The sequence below is a fragment of the Cyclopterus lumpus genome, chromosome 6 (assembly GCF_009769545.1).
Source record: "Cyclopterus lumpus isolate fCycLum1 chromosome 6, fCycLum1.pri, whole genome shotgun sequence".
Classification (NCBI taxonomy): Eukaryota; Metazoa; Chordata; class Actinopteri; order Perciformes; family Cyclopteridae; genus Cyclopterus; species Cyclopterus lumpus.
In genome coordinates, this window is record NC_046971.1 from 6,052,166 (window position 1) to 6,068,037 (window position 15,872).

At 44.5% G+C, this 15,872-nt stretch overlaps 1 protein-coding gene across 1 annotated transcript in view; it reads left to right on the forward strand.

Moving 5' to 3' along the window:
• Positions 1–4,568: 4,568 nt before the first annotated feature.
• peak1 (pseudopodium-enriched atypical kinase 1) overlaps positions 4,569–15,872 on the forward strand; it is a 75,328-nt gene continuing 64,024 nt past the window's right edge. Inside the window, exon 1 of the mRNA XM_034535860.1 lies at positions 4,569–4,852. The gene's annotated coding sequence lies outside the window, so the exon portion shown is untranslated. The remainder of the gene's footprint in view (positions 4,853–15,872) is intronic.

Below are 15,872 nucleotides of genomic sequence, written 5' to 3' on the forward strand. Positions count from 1 at the left end.
CCCGCGGATGCCCGTTTCCTTCTTTGCCAGCTGAGACTTCCCGTCCACAATGGCTGCATGTGTCACAGTGCTCCCATCCAACAATGTCCCCAACAGATGTTCTGTTCCCACAGGAGAGCATGTCGGCTTTTATACAGCGAGCTCGTAGCACACATTCGCGGACTGCTAGGATGCTGAATATATATATATATATATATACACGTGCGGGACATTTGAAGGGGATCCGTGTTTGCGCAAAGGTCAAAGGTCGAGCTCTTCGGAGCCAAGTGATGCAGCGTGGACTGGATTTGGGGCAATTTACAGGTTGTTATGAAGGTTTGACATCGAATCGAATGCCAGCTTGTTTTGGTTCCTAATATACTTTTACAACAACGTGCACAGCACCACGGGTCAGTGTACTACGACTACGCCAGCAGCTCTTTGAGGCGGTACGGATGGTTCCTACCACCTCGCCATCCTCCCCGGGTGCTGCTGCTGTAAATGTGCTAGATGTGCTGTGGGACATACACGCACCACCTTATTAGAGTTGTTTACCTTCTAACTTCTGGGATCATCATCTTTCACATGTTAACTGATTGGTGTGTGTGTGTGTGTGTGTGTGTAGTAGACCCCCTAATCTTTTTGTTGTTGTTGCTTTGATGTTGCCCCAAAGCTGCAAAAAAAAACAACATGGAAAAGAGGGAGGGGGGAGGGGGGGTAAATGGTGAAGAGTATCATCTCATACCTTGTTATCCTCGAGTTTAAGTCCTGACTGACCTCTTTCACCCAGCTTCAAGCGGCTAATCTGTCTCCTAAAACGTGACAGAAGTGTCGGAGGCGGTGTGGCTGTATGCCCCCCCCCCCCCCCCCCCCCCCCCACCCCCCCACGCTCCCTTCTTGCCACACCGCCATGACAGACCAGTATTTGCCTCAGCGGGCTTCGTGCCCCGTGGAGTGATGGCGTTTGGCAGAAGGGGGGGGGGGAGCCCCCGGATGCTGGACCAGAGCAGCGGCGGAGGGAGTGACTCAGAGCGGAGGGGATGACTCAGGCGCTCAGCGGGCCTCGCCGTCTAGAATGGTTTCTGTTTGCACAATCACATGCACTTATACGCTCAAAGTGAGCCACCTTCTGTTAGTCGGGCCCGGTCATCGGTGCAGTTGGCAACGTGTGGGGGCTATTTATAGAAATATTTATTACCATCCACAGTAAAGACAAAACAGGAATTTTATAACAAAAAATGTTTGATCAATAAAAGTAATGCATTCAGAGTCACTGCCGCTCGGTACCATTTGGAAACGAGCAGGATCATCTATTATTCAACCCTCTTTTTTCGGATGATTTTTCAAATAATTCATCCTGTATCACCTGAGAGCTCGTCTTCAAACAGACCCAGTGTTCAAATTGTGTGCTTCCTCAGTTTCCACCGACAAGCTTTGGACTCTTGTTAAACGTCTAATAAAGTTCGTCGCCTTAAATAAATCCGCGTGTCCCAGTTTACTTCGGACCGATCTCTGAAGTCCCTCCCGATGAAAGGTTGCCTTCGTCCGGGCCCGTTGGATCATCTTGTTTTTCCCTTCCAGGACATGAAAGGTCAGATATTACTCAGCTGCCTGTCTTGGTCGTCCTCCGTGGTTCTTCTTCTGGACGCTGAAGCGGGTGACGGACACTTTTCCCATCTGCGTCTCCTGGTATAATATCTCTCAAATGCCGCTTCAATGGCAGTTTTCTCCCCAACGTGCCTGGAGGAAAAGGAGTTCTTCTGAAAGTGAAGCGATGTGACAGGAGACAAGACGTCCCTCCAGCTCCAAAAGAGACGATCACGAGTTCCTCTGAAGCGCAAATCGGAGCAAAGCATGCTGGGACGACGTTGGGCAAACTATTCTGTATGTAGAAAAGGTTTGTGAGATTCAAAGTGATGGTTTTTTTGTTATGGGGGGGACACTTCATTTCCCCTGAAGTATTATTTGTCTTTTTATTCCATCGTCAGTGACAGTGTCCTCATGCTCAACTATGTTGCTGACGTGAGTCACTTCAAACGTCCAGTTAACGGTTACTCACAACACTGTCTGTCTGTCTCTCTCTCTGTGTGTGTGTCTGTCTGTCTGTCGCTCTCTCTCTGTCTGTCTCTCTCTGTGTCTGTCTTTCTGTCTCTCTCTCTGTCTGTCTCTCTCTGTGTCTGTCTTTCTGTCTCTCTCTCTGTCTGTCTCTCTGTCTGTCTCTCTCTCTGTCTGTCTGTCTTTCTGTCTCTCTCTCTGTCTGTCTCTCTCTCTGTCTGTCTGTCTTTCTGTCTCTCTCTCTGTCTGTCTCTCTCTCTGTGTCTGTCTTTCTGTCTCTCTCTCTGTCTGTCTCTCTCTCTGTCTGTCTGTCTTTCTGTCTCTCTCTCTGTCTGTCTGTCTTTCTGTCTCTCGGTGTCTGTCTTTCTGTCTCTCTGTCTCTCTGTCTGTCTCTCTCTCTGTCTCTCTCTGTCTGTCTGTCTCTCTGTCTCTCTCTCTGTCTGTCTCTCTCTGTCTCTCTCTCTCTGTCTTTCTGTCTCTCTGTCTCTCTCTCTGTCTGTCTGTCTGTCTCTCTGTCTGTCTCTCTCTCTCTGTCTGTCTGTCTCTCTCTCTCTGTCTGTCTCTCACTTTTCAGATGATATGTTGATGTGTGTTGACTTATGTCCTCTGCATGTGACTCGCGTGCCACGCCTCCCTCTTGGTTCGACTGACCGTGACGCTTTAACCGTTTCTGACGACATTTCAGGCTCAGACTCAGCAAACAACTCCACAGCCGCCGGTGTTTCAAGCTCTGCTTGATATTTTTTTTTTTTGGGGGGGGGGGGGTCCTTTTCCTCAATGTGTTGGAAAATTAAGCAAAGAAATGTGTGAAGTGTCCTGCTTTTTGTTTGAATTAGATTGTTTGCGTTATGGGGGGAGGAGGAAGAAACAATGCTTGGAATGTGTAAAAAAACAAAAACCTGAGTCATTCCCACATGTCAACCTCCGGCTCCGCTCCTCCTCCTCTTCTTCCCAAACGTGTGTTGCCTTCAGGTTCTTCTCGTATGGTCTTTTTTTTTTTTCTCTCAATGTCCTAAAGTTGTACTTTTAATGTGGGCTTTTAAGTACGATTTGTATATTTCCAACAGCCCCCGAAGGCAGCAGGAGAAGAAGAGGGGATTTCCTCACCAGAGGTCATCATCCCTCATGAGAAGCGTGACGTTAGTAAAATAATACAGTGACCGCTCTCAACGCTTTTCAATAAGTGAATAAAACGCACACACTCATCGCAGCGGCTTTGTGCTGCACACATATGTTTGCTTCCTGCGGACGTCAGCTGTCTTTATACAAACACAAGTTTCTTTTTGGGATGATTAAACACTTGAACTCACTTTTGCTTTGAAGTGTGGTCTCAATTTAACACCAGTGAATGTATTTTTTCTTCATAGGTGTTAATAAAAAATAAAAAAAGAACCCAAATGTCACAGCAACACAAAACACGGTATACACCCAAGAATAGAACAGTGATAGGATGTGGGCTACAATGCAGTGAAACTGATAAGGGCATTGGAAGTGATGGGGAGAAGTATTCAAATGATTTACTTGAGTAAAAGTATCAAAAATACAATGTAAAATGATTTCAATTTAAAGTCCTCAAGTCACATTTTCTAAGTATTATCAGAAAAAATGTACTTTAATATATCAAGTGCTGGTTATTTAGGCTTGTCAGAATGGTGGTCTTTCCATGATGTTTCAGGTTATTATCATTACATTACATTACATATCATTTAGCGACTTACAATAAGTGCATTCAACCATGAGTACAAACTCAGAACATCAAGAATCAAGAGATTAACGTTTATTCAAGAAAGCCAAACTACAAAAAGCTATACGTATAGTGCCATTCAACTTCTAACCAAGTGCTAATCTTTTATAGTTATTAATTACCATGGTGGAGCTAACTTCACTACCACTACTACTGGCTTTTGTGTCCTCTTAAACCGCTTCATATTTTACACATGTATGATGGGGTGTGCATGTTCCTATGCGTTGAAATTAAATGCAGTGAAATAAAATGTGTGTTGGAGAAGAAGTGCAAAGTAACACCGGATGGAAATACTCGAGTAAAGCACAAGCACTCAAGTCAATGTTGCCCACTTAACTGGACATTGAACACTACTGAAACATGCTTTACCCAGACTCCCTGGCACCATCTGTATGAAGATAAAAATAATAATAATAATAATAATAATGCATTTTATTTATTTAAGCACTTTTCATACGAGCCGATCACATTTTCAAGTACCCCAAGAAGACAAATTAAATGAAACGCTATCAACATTGATATACTGCCTGAATGAATACAGCTATACATTATATTAATTGCACCTGCAGGGACACGAGCAACGGTTAGGTAAGGCAGCGTTAAATTAAGCTGTGATTATAATCAACCAATTAAAAAGTGTAATAACAACAAAGTGAACGACTGCAGAAGATAACGTTTATTGGGTTGGGTTATTGCGAATATTATAAAAGTGACAAAATACAAGTTAATATGTTATTATTATTATTATTATTATTACCAAATTCAGAACAAACACCTTGAACGTCTCTGGATCGCCACCGTGGAGGCGGTTTTTGCATTGCGCGCGTTCACGCGGTTCTCCTGGCCTGCCCAGTATCCCAGTGCGCTCGTGCCCGCTCCAGGCTGGTGGAAAAAACTGCAGCGGCTGTTAACCGGAGCCACGCAGAGAAATCACTGGCACTGGCAAGGAGTTGAGCTATACGAACACACACGCACGTACACGCTCGGATTTTCGTTATTCCTGGCGAGGACGACGTTGTCAAAAACCGGGATTTACGGCCGCCAAGAAGTGGTTGTATCCGGCGTCTGAAAAAGGTATGGAAAAGTTATCTACGGCTTCTTTCTCTCTTCTTCTTTCTACCCCAAAATGGAAAGTGTCTCAGCCACAAGTCTCGTCAGTTTCCTTCGGCGGCCAAGTTCCAGTTTGTGTACAGCGGGGTGGTGGTGGTGGTGGGGGGGGCGAGGCGAGGCGAGGGGGGGGGGGGGGGGGGGGTAGTAATGTCGTGTCTTCGCGAAGGAGCTAACGGCTCAGAGTGACGTTAGCGCTCGTGCCGCAGACTCGCGTTCCGGCGGCGATGCGGGAGAAGTTTTGTAGCGGCGGTGACGCTCCGCCGCGTTGAACGGCGAACAGAAGAACTAGCCGCGGCTGTCATAACTTGAGCGGGGGCTCACATACAAGGAGGGGGTGGGTTCAAACGGTCGATGCTGCTCGTGCGTGTGTGTGTGTGTGTGTGTGTGGGGGGGGGGGGGCTTTGCTTTAAAAGTTAGTTTCAGCGTACACCTGGTTGTCTCAAAAAAACAAAAAGGCAACTTCTCTGTTTACGGGGGGGGTGGGCGGCGGCAGGGCGGCGTTTAACTTCACGCTGCTTCCCCCACCAAACGCGAGGAGGGGGGGGGGGGTCGTTTCTGAGGAAAACCCAGTGGGAGATAATGGGGGAGATAATGTGTGTGTGGGGGGGGGGGGATAATTAGGGAGGAGTGCAAAGAGACAAAAGACGTTGTTACTGTTGTCACTCCTGCACCATGTTATCTATTTACCGCTGGACACAACAACAACAACAACAACAACAACTACACTCTTAAAAAAAGGGGCACATGTGGAGTGTAGCTTAATGGTAGCCCCCCCCCCCCCTCCTTCCTCCCTCCCACCTGTGCACAGGTGTAGGGTGACACACTGTCTTGTCCTCCTTTTCCATCGGGAAAACAACATTATTGTCCCCGTGATTAGACTTCACAGCTCTTTTTTTTAAATATCAGAGGCATGTTTGGAACAATACTTACTCTGGAAATCAAAAGGGAGACTGTAATTTTAGCCTAAAGCATTAAACAACAAACCACACACACACACACACGTGCGCACACACACGATATGCCAGTATATGTACTGTGTTTAATTTAATTTTAAGCTATAATATTTTAATGCAGGTGTGTTATTGAGCAAATCTGAAGGTTGTAGACTTTTTGGAATTCTCGAGATCTATGGTGAGTTCTGCACCGTCTGGAGACGTTTTTGATCTGACAGCTGCTGAAGGTTTTTTGAGTGAATCATATATGCGTGTAGTCGTTTCGATGAGGAGACAGCGTTCTCAAAAATGCAATTCCAGGTTTCTGGATTGTTCTCGAAGACATTTTGGTTTTCGTTGTTTAGAAGAGGATTTGGAAAGAAATGTGTGTTTCCAAATCGTGGGGGAAAATGTGGACTTTTTACACATTCCTACATTTGAAAAAGCTGGGATCGGTCAATATTGACATAAAATGAACATTATTAATTAAGTAATAAGTTGCTGATTTAATATGCGTGTCAGTTCACGTGGTGTCCTTCTTTTCCAAGGTGACCCCACATGACACCCCGGCTGTTTATGTGTGAAGAATGTGTTTTGTGAAAGTGAAACATTCTCCAGTTTCAGTGTCACAAGTTCAGGGCCAGTGGAACTGTAAACCTCTAAACCTCAGCCCAGTCACAAACAGACACTGGGGCTCTTGATGAACCAGATCGTCTTCGCGTGCATCGTCTTTCTTGTTTGTTTTTTTTGCTCGCTCATGTTTTCGATTACCACCCGTGAGTCGACCAGAGGGAGTCGGATTTGCAGAGATTTCGTGTTTGGCCCTCCGATTTAAAGTGGATTGTTTCCCCTACGTTTCTGAATTGGGAACATACCTGAGATTCTTTTGCGGGGAGCAACAGGAAGATGCTGTTTTGTGGTGAAGTTTCTGTTTTCACAGGGCTGCAAGAGGACGTGTGTGTGTGTGTGTGTGTGTGTGTGTGTGTGTGTGTGTCACACTGTCTTTCACTGAAAGTTAGACAGTTAAAGGACATACGCTCGGAACAGTATGTCATTCACTTTTCACCTTTTCATATTTGCCTATCACGGACGTTACCTTTTTCTTTTCCATGACAACATGCTCTTTTTTGTGTGTGTGTGTGTGTGTGTGTGTTGGAACAGGAATGTCATAGATGTCTCACTGGCCTGCGGGCCTTATCGTGGAATGGCTGTGCAGTGAGATGTGCAAAAAATCGGTCCCGTCACATTGTGAACAGGAATAAAGTTGTTTCTGTTTGCCGGAGAGATCAACGGCGTCACCTGAACTGAGGCTTATCGCTGTTTGTTCATCAAACAGGTATCCGTATGCACAGCAAGCAGACGCCACTTAGCAATAAAACATTTTTGAATGATAAAGCAGAAACGCTCTGCTTGTTCGCCTCCGTAAAACAACACACTAATTAGCGTAATGAGCTTGTGCTGTGTATTTCTAACGTGGTAAATGGAAATGGATACCACATGCAGTTATCTTTTGGAATTAATACAAGGCATGTTATGAGTTAATTTGAATGGAATAACACAGTTGGTACACCGGGGGGCTTTTTAATCTGTACTTTTCTTTTATATATCAAGACATGGATTTTTGAATTAGCATTGTTTTATGTTTGTTTTCCTGCGGCGTAACAGTGTTTTGGGAGGAAACTATTGAATTATGTATGAGTGCACACTTTGGTCAACTTCAAAGACGTGGAATTATGCACAGTCTTTCTACACTGATTTGCATTCAAGTTTTTTTCCCCGACTTCCAAATGTTTTTAAACGTACCCTTTTTTTTACTCTCAGTCCCGCCCCTCGAACACAGACTGGCCAATCACAGCATCACATCGGCCAGCTCTGACCTGTGTCCAACTGTGTTGTTCCTTCATAAAACCAAATAGCGGGTCACTCCTTGGTTGACAGAATGCATGTGTGCGTATGCGTGTGAAGGTAGTGGCATGTGACACCATGACCCACGACCTCTCCCCCTTGCCCTGAGCCAGGGCTTGAGCTCGGTAACAGGTGTGACCCTGTCACACACACACACGCACACACACACGCACACTCAAAGAGAGGGCCAATGCAGCAGCAGTGTTACTCACACCAGATGCAAATTGTATTATTGTAGTTTTTAAATTATATTCATTTTTATGTGTGCGTATCTTTTCACAAATCTCTTGACTCAAGGCTATGACCTCAGCATACAAATGTAATTAGTAGACCATAATAACACTTCTCTGTGTGGTGCCATCGGAAATACTGCCTCTCACCTCGCGTATCTTTTACTGAAGTGTCGGTCGCGTTATCTGTACTCTCACCCTCCTGTGGAGAATGAACTAACAGCATCTTCATGGAGATCAATGGATTATCGCATTGTTTCTGATATTCATGTGAAAGTAAGGCCTCGGGCGGTAAACTATTCATATTTATTTCAATATCCAGCTCACAGTCGGCCTTGTACACATGAATAAATTATCAATATGAACAGAAATGTTCAACTCGATTAAAGTTTTCGCCTGGCTTCAGTTTTTTTTTCTTCCAAATGTCACATTCTTTGTGAAAGACAACATTATTCCCCTTTTTATACCGTTAAAGATTTGGCCATGCAGTTGACCCTAAATATAAAATATATTTAAAAAAAACACTTTAATCTGACAGAAGGTCAGATTAAAGTGCAGTTTGGCCTGGAAGCCGTGTCTCAAAACTTCAGCCCCGTCTGCAGTCACGGCGGAGCTGGAGTCCAGTTGCCGGAGTGTATTTTTTGTTTTTGTTTTGGCTCTCGAGTCTTGATGTAATTCGTGTTGGCAGCTACAGGTCGTGGCTTATACCGAGTGCATTTTGCAGCTATCGGGCAATAACACGGCACCTTACCATAAGCCAGTGTCGTGCCGTCTTGGTGAGACGTCAGTACAAATCTCCAGACGTCTACCAGATGAGTTCCACGTCAGATTCGTTTTCGATGAACCAAAAAAGCCTGTTTTATCCTTCTATGAATCAGACGTTTTATTATTAAATGGAAGCGCAATCTTATCAGATGAAGTGACGCTCGTGTTACGCGCCACCAGTTTCTGTGCCGGGTCAGCCAAGTGTCATCAGGCCTGTGAGTCATTTTTGTTTTCGGTCTTCGATCGGTTGGCAAGATGGTGGACGATAAAGGAGCGGATTGCAGTGACACTGTAGGCATCTCCTCCTGTCCGGGTATTTGATCTACGAGACGAGGACAACCTCGAGTGGGCCGTGCTTATGTCTGCGTGACTATTTGTGTGCGAGCGTGGCAAAGTTGTGTTTCCATACTATGCATGTTTCCGCGTAAAAATTGGTGGAATTTGATCCCCAGAATTGCATTAAATGTGGAAATGTAGTTTGTTTGTGTGTGTGTGTGTGTGTGTGTGTGGGGGGGGGGGGGGGGGGATCCTTCTATGTGGTCTAATAAAGTAGAAATTAATTATTGATCAACTTAACAGTTTTCATTCAGAAGATGATTTGCACATATTAACCCCTGCAATCTTCTTTTCTCTTCAGTTTCACCATCCCCTTCTGTTAACTGCTTCTCGAAAAGCAAGATTTCTGTTTCACATTAAAGGAACGTTGACTTTGTAAATATTTGTGCAATTATCTGGGAAACTCAAGGATAGGGCTTTGCCGATAAGCTATTAGCGAAGGTGTTGACCTTTTTAAAATTAGGTTGTCTAAGGAGCTATTACCTGAGTTGAGGTAATTATTCCGTGAGGCTGCATATATATATATATATATATATATATATATATAACTGTCGATTTTAATCAAAAGGCACATCAGCCTGTAGTGGGGCTGCTCACATCTAGCCTTGAGACAAGTTTATCATCGGTGACGTCCAAAAACAAAATTCTTTAGAGTTTGTCATTAATAAGTTAGAGTGCATTAACAGCGCTTTTGCTATGCATACAAATGAGGACAATTAGCTCAGAGGGTGACCTTACTGACTTCACGCTGGCTAAATGCTACACGCTGCTGCTCAATCTCCGTGTGATTTACAAGTGTCTCCTCCTCTCAGGGCAGGCAGAGTTCAGCTATTCAGCATATCCTAAACCGACTTAATGGTCCGAAGCCGTCGGAGTTGGCGATTTAACGGCGTCAGGTATTCTCCTTTTTTTTTAAGTGAACCATGGATTGTCGGCGAGGCCGCTCCGTCATCGCCCTGTGGGGTCTGCCAAAACAAAGGCTGAACGGGAGCCGGCGGTGAAGCGAAGGTCTTTTTATTGTTCGACGTCTTCCGGGCCTCTCACCTGTCACCCTGCATGTAAAAAAAAAAGAATACCCTCTGCGGTGTCTCGTTTACGTCTGTTTTAATAGCTGAATGATGTAGGTTGTGTGAGACGTTGCATTAGCTGTTGCTTTTGGCCGTCGGTGGGGAAGCCTAATAGATGAGAACGTGCCAACCCGTGGAATGAACGCTCGGCCATTTAAAAAAAAATGTTTTTATGTTGAATGACCCGACGGTGCACTTCTGTCTCCAAACCCCAAAGGATTTTACCCTCGCTTGCAGACCATAGTTCTAACACCACTTGGGTTCAGTCTGAAGGAACACTGTGAGTCTCTTGGCCATCGGCGAAGTCGACTCACTCCTATTTTATTCAAACTTTTCACATAACCGTATTAACGATAACAAGCCGTGACAAATGAGTGCGCGGTGGTGTCGCGCTCTGCAAAGGCTCCACTGTGGCACTCGAGTGGACTCTCTGACCCCCGAAAACAAACGCTTCATTCTGAGATTCCTTAAAGGGTCCGTTCCAGCTGCATTGCATCCCAAGCTTGATATGTTTCTGTTGTTTCCCAGAGCAGTAGAACGGGGATAATGAGTGATGTCGTGGCCGTAGCTTCTTCCTCCAGTTATTTATTTAATACATGTTTTTTTTTTCTCCAAGTAACAGCGAGCCCCCAGGGTTACCAGGTAAACGGAGGGAATGGCTTTTGGCCGCAAAACACATACAAATATGAATATATGGTTTAAGCGGGATAATGGCCATTGAGGTGTCCATTATCAGAAATTAATGGATTTTGCTTGAGGGCTATTCATGACGAAGCTGTAATGCAATGCTTGTGTCCATAGCTGGCATAGAGAGGCAGCAGGATAAGTTAAGCCATTTAGTTTGCAAAAGATAGCAATTATGCAATACTAATTATGCATTATACACAAGCCAGGTATTACATATTTAATCAGCAAATTGTCCTTTCATTAAGATGACATGCATTCTTAATATTAGTTTTTCTGTAAAATTCAAATTCAACTCGGCTCTAAAAGTTATAACATAACATAATCACAGCATAGTGGCTACAACTATATCAAATTAAGGTCTCTGGCCTACTGTTTTCACATATTTGCAGATACCCGAAAGTCCTAAACCAATAACAATGAATGTGTCATGCAATAATTACCGTGTGGCCTAAATTTGATACCATTTAAATAATTTCTAGTCTTTGACGGAACTTTTTAGATAAATTCTTTACCATTAAACACTGAATTCTCAGGAGTTTAATCTGTGCTCTCTTTATTATGCGCCTGAATAAATTACTCTTCCTCCGAGTTTTTGCTCCTAACACATCCCTCAGTCTGAGAACTAACTCAACTTGCAGCCCGAGGCTGAAAGGAGAGATGACCAATAAAGATGGTGGGAGATCAAAATCAAAATCACAGGATAAATCCGGTTTCTAATTTCATTTAGAGGCAAAAGAAGAAAAAAAAGCCTTCAGGCTCGGACCCACAGGTTCTGCATTTCTGTGGTAAAAGCAAATAACGATGAAATACAAACTAAACTGAACATTTATTTCCAAATCGTGGGGTACAATTTAGTTGTAAATGCATTTCTCAAAGTTGTGTCGATGTTGAGGCCGACACACTTCAGCTTTGCTTTTGGCCAAGTTTTGACCTCACTAACTTCCCGTTGACTCAGCCGGCATCTTAAAATAACATGCTGCGTGTCGTGTGGAAATCTCTCAGACATACCCTGCTGCTGTTTACCTGTTTACCGCGATGCACCTGAGCTCTGCCCGCTGTCGGAGACTACAGGGCTGGATCGGGGACCACTCGCATGCCTCCAATATTATACTCCAACGTTAACATGGTGCTTTTTCCCCGAAATGAGCTTGGTGGGTTTTTGGTGGTGGGTGGTGTGAGTTTGCTGGATATCAGAACCTTCATGAGGTACACCACCGCTTTGCAGGCGGAAAGGTAACACTTTATATAACTATACGGTTTCCGATCTAAATATTCTACCGTGTGCGTTTCTTAATCTGCATCTCGACGAAGCTCCTCCGTGGAATATCGAGGGCTCATAAATTACGGATGAGCCGGACAGGGGGGCGGTGGGCGTGGCGCTTCTCTGCAAAATTCAGTTTATTAATATGGCTCCTCCTGAAACTGCAAATGTATGAAAACCTCTTCTCCACAGTTCTGAATGCTAAACCAGGTCATCGTGACTCACTTATTTCCATCTAAATGTGACATTTATAAATGCAAACGCTTATCTCTTGCCCCTACAGTGAAGACCCCTAATCGAATTCAAAGATGAACCGAGACAACTTTAATACCTCTGTGCATTGGCTTTGGCTTGTCTTGAACTGTAGTAGCTGACAGACATATATATATATATATATATATATATATATATATATATATATATATACTGCCAATGTAGTGTGGCTCCTATCTAATTGCAGTTTTACTACCATGCATCGACCATTGAGCCAAAAAGGAACGACATGAACCCCGTTTCTACGTCATATAGGCCCAGCCTACTGTAGGCCGATATTGGCACAAATATTGTTCTCAAAAATGGCGAATCCTTTATTTGGATTTAGACCGTGCCGTAATGTTAAATACAGTTCATCTATTGCAGTCTAATTCAAAAGACCTGATTATGAGTCCTACCTTTTTATGGAAGTGGGCTGCAGTATGAACTCTGACGTTTCCGTTATTTTGTACCGCATTTATATCATTAGTGCTCACTCATAGATTTTGGACATTTTTGTTTTTTTTCCAATTAGCGGGAAGCTCGTGAGTGTTTTCACCACAAATGGCTCATCCTTGAAATCACGCTTCGACGTCGAGAGGAGACATTTATGTTTTTCGATCGAATGTGAACCGAGAACTAAGTGAATTTATTGGCAAACGGACCTCGTAGCGTTTCGGGGGGGGGGGGGGAAATGCATCCGAGAGCTCACCGCCTTTGTCACGCGTAAACAAACGTCTGCTGCCCGACCTCGCCTGACACGGCGAGACTCTTTTCCGCAAATAATCATGTTGGCGCTGCTCAAATTAAATCTGCAGACTCACCCCATTTCCAAGTCACCCAGCTGAGTGTGTGTAGGGGGGGGGGCACACATCTCACATTACCTCTTTTAGCTGCCGTCGCCGACACACACACACACACACGTATCCATGCTGTGATCTCATTAGCAATATTAGTGCATGTCCAATCTCTGTAACAGTATCCTCCCCACCCCTCCATCCCGGGTTGTTGTTCGGTGCGTGACCTGATCTGGATCACATGAAATGGCAGGAAAACAAACACTTTCACTCCTCGAGACCCCTGGCCTACACCCGGGGGCCCGTACCACAGATGTATATCGGGCCAGCGGGGGTCTTCTGGCCGAGTCGAGTGTGACGCGTCTGTCTGAGAATGATGTGAAAGAAAGACGAGGGAAGAACTGTGTGTGTGTGTGTGTGCGTGTGTCATTGTGATAGCGGCCGGGTGTCCTGCCCAGATATTGGCATTCAGCCTATAGCTTGGGGGGGCCATGGATGGAGGGAGAGGAGGTGGAGGCACCGTGATCCGGAGGATCGTTGACTGACGGGAACAGTGGTTGGTGTGCATGAACTAGCCAATGAGCACGAGGCGAGCAAATCCAGACCACAAGAACGAGTTCCGCTCTTCAGTCAGTTTTATATGTCTGGACTCAGTTCAAAGGGAGAATGTGATGTTCAAAACGTGAGGGTTTTGTTCCTCCAGCACCGTTTGTTGCACAGCGAGGAGGCGCTTCAGTCGAAAAGTGTGTTTGTGATTCTTACGTATGTAAATGAAGAAGCCGGGTGGTCTTTTGGGGTGGAAGGAGCGCTCAGGAGAAGACTGAAATGGGGGGAGGGGATACCACTTCGTCCCCGCTTGTGTTAACGTTTCTGTTTCAATGTTCCAAAGATCTCTCCTTGGTCAGGCTCAATGTGAACTGCTTTGTAGACTAGCAAGGAAAAGATGGCAGATATTCATTAACCGTGGGATGGTTTTGGTATTGTACTGTCAGCATTTGTTAACTAAAGTGCATCAAACATATTGGCCAATTATCTATTGATACACTATTTTTTTTTCTTCTTTTTTTTTCATTCAGAACAACAATTGAGTTGCAAACCAGCTCTGATATCGTTGGATGAATAATGAAGAATAAGTTTATTTTGAAGTCACTGTCACATTATTTTATGTTAACTTAATCTCATTTAAATTTAAATTAAATGCATGCCGTTCCTAGGGAATTGCTTGTTTTTAAATCCATTTTCTGTATTGATAAGTTGAGTATATTGTGTGATACCAACCTCAGTCAGTATGAACCTACTGATTTCTCACACACACACACACACACACACACACACACGCACATTCATTATAAAATAACCCATACTCGCCCTACATCCACCAGCACTTTTAATTAAAAGCTATCACGTTTCCCCCACCATTACAGCTCAGCTAGTTAAGCAAGACATGTTAATTTACTTTTACTGTATAAGCCGGAATGAGGCTAGGTGTGGAAGCATGACAGGGAGGAGGCCCTGCATATTAATCACACTCCCTTCATAAAAGGCCGTAATTAAACAGGTTTATCACAGTCATTTTGTTCAACAGCAAAGGCCATAAAGACAAAATCGTGTCTCCTAAATGCATCTACTGTCACAATAATCCAGTGATTTGGCATTCAGCCCAACATAAAAAGTGTCGGGTAGTTGTCGGGACACAGAAGCAGAAACGGGGACTGCGTGCCTGATTTTACTCGACACTGTTTTTTGTTTTGCTGAATTTTTCCAAAGTTCGACGCCTCACCCGATTCTTTTATTCAGCCCGAACAAGCAGCTGTGCGCAACGAGCCCCGGGTCATCCACAGGTTCTCGGCAATCAACGCATTCTTGTCTATTAACCTGTCAATGCAAGCTTATTCGGGGGGTGGGGAGGTAGAGATTTGTACACCCGTTGTTGTCAAGATGCTGTATTGACGTCCTAAAAAGTGTGGTTGCATAAAACCAGTAGCCCAGAAGGTAAACAATGACGTGCAACACAAGCCTCAGGTTGCATATTAAACGGAGAGTGAGCTTGTTCTCCACCAACCGCAGAGGGCTCAGCAATATAGACAAAATCCTTAATCCCCATACAGGTCATTTCATATCTCGATAACTATCACGACACAGCATTTTTTCTGGCAGTTCAAGAAATACATGAAGTACATGGTACTTTCTCATTTTCTGGTCCGTGTAGAACTTCTATTTCCTTCCTTTTTTATACAACATCCTAAACCTAGATCTTTGCATATCCTGATATCTCCACGCTCTTATCGGGTTATGCCATTATCTTTGTACTTTACCACCTATTCAGGAGTTCTCTTGAGCTACCGAGAGTACTTTAAAACACAACGGGAGTTTTTTTAATTTCAAGACTTATTCCAAAGCTCTGACATGGGTCTTTTTCCCAGGCCTCTCGTTTTAATGAAGTCGTATTGCACAAGGTACCCTACAAAATATCTAAACCGGTTACGTGTTCTCTGCGTACCAACTGGAGACTCCGCGGCTCGGCGGGTCCGACCGATCTGTAATTAGTGTCCACCATAAAAACAACTCTGCATCCCCGCTGAGCATCGCCACGGGGGGGGGGGGGGGGGATGAGCTCACCGTGACAATCCGGAGGTTTCCCCTTTTTTGTCCTGCAATGTGTCTGATGTCGAGCCAGCTGCCTGCTCTGGGAGTTGAACAGCGGCACGCGAGGATGAGAAAGTTGCCGAGTTGACTAAAAGACAAACTATGG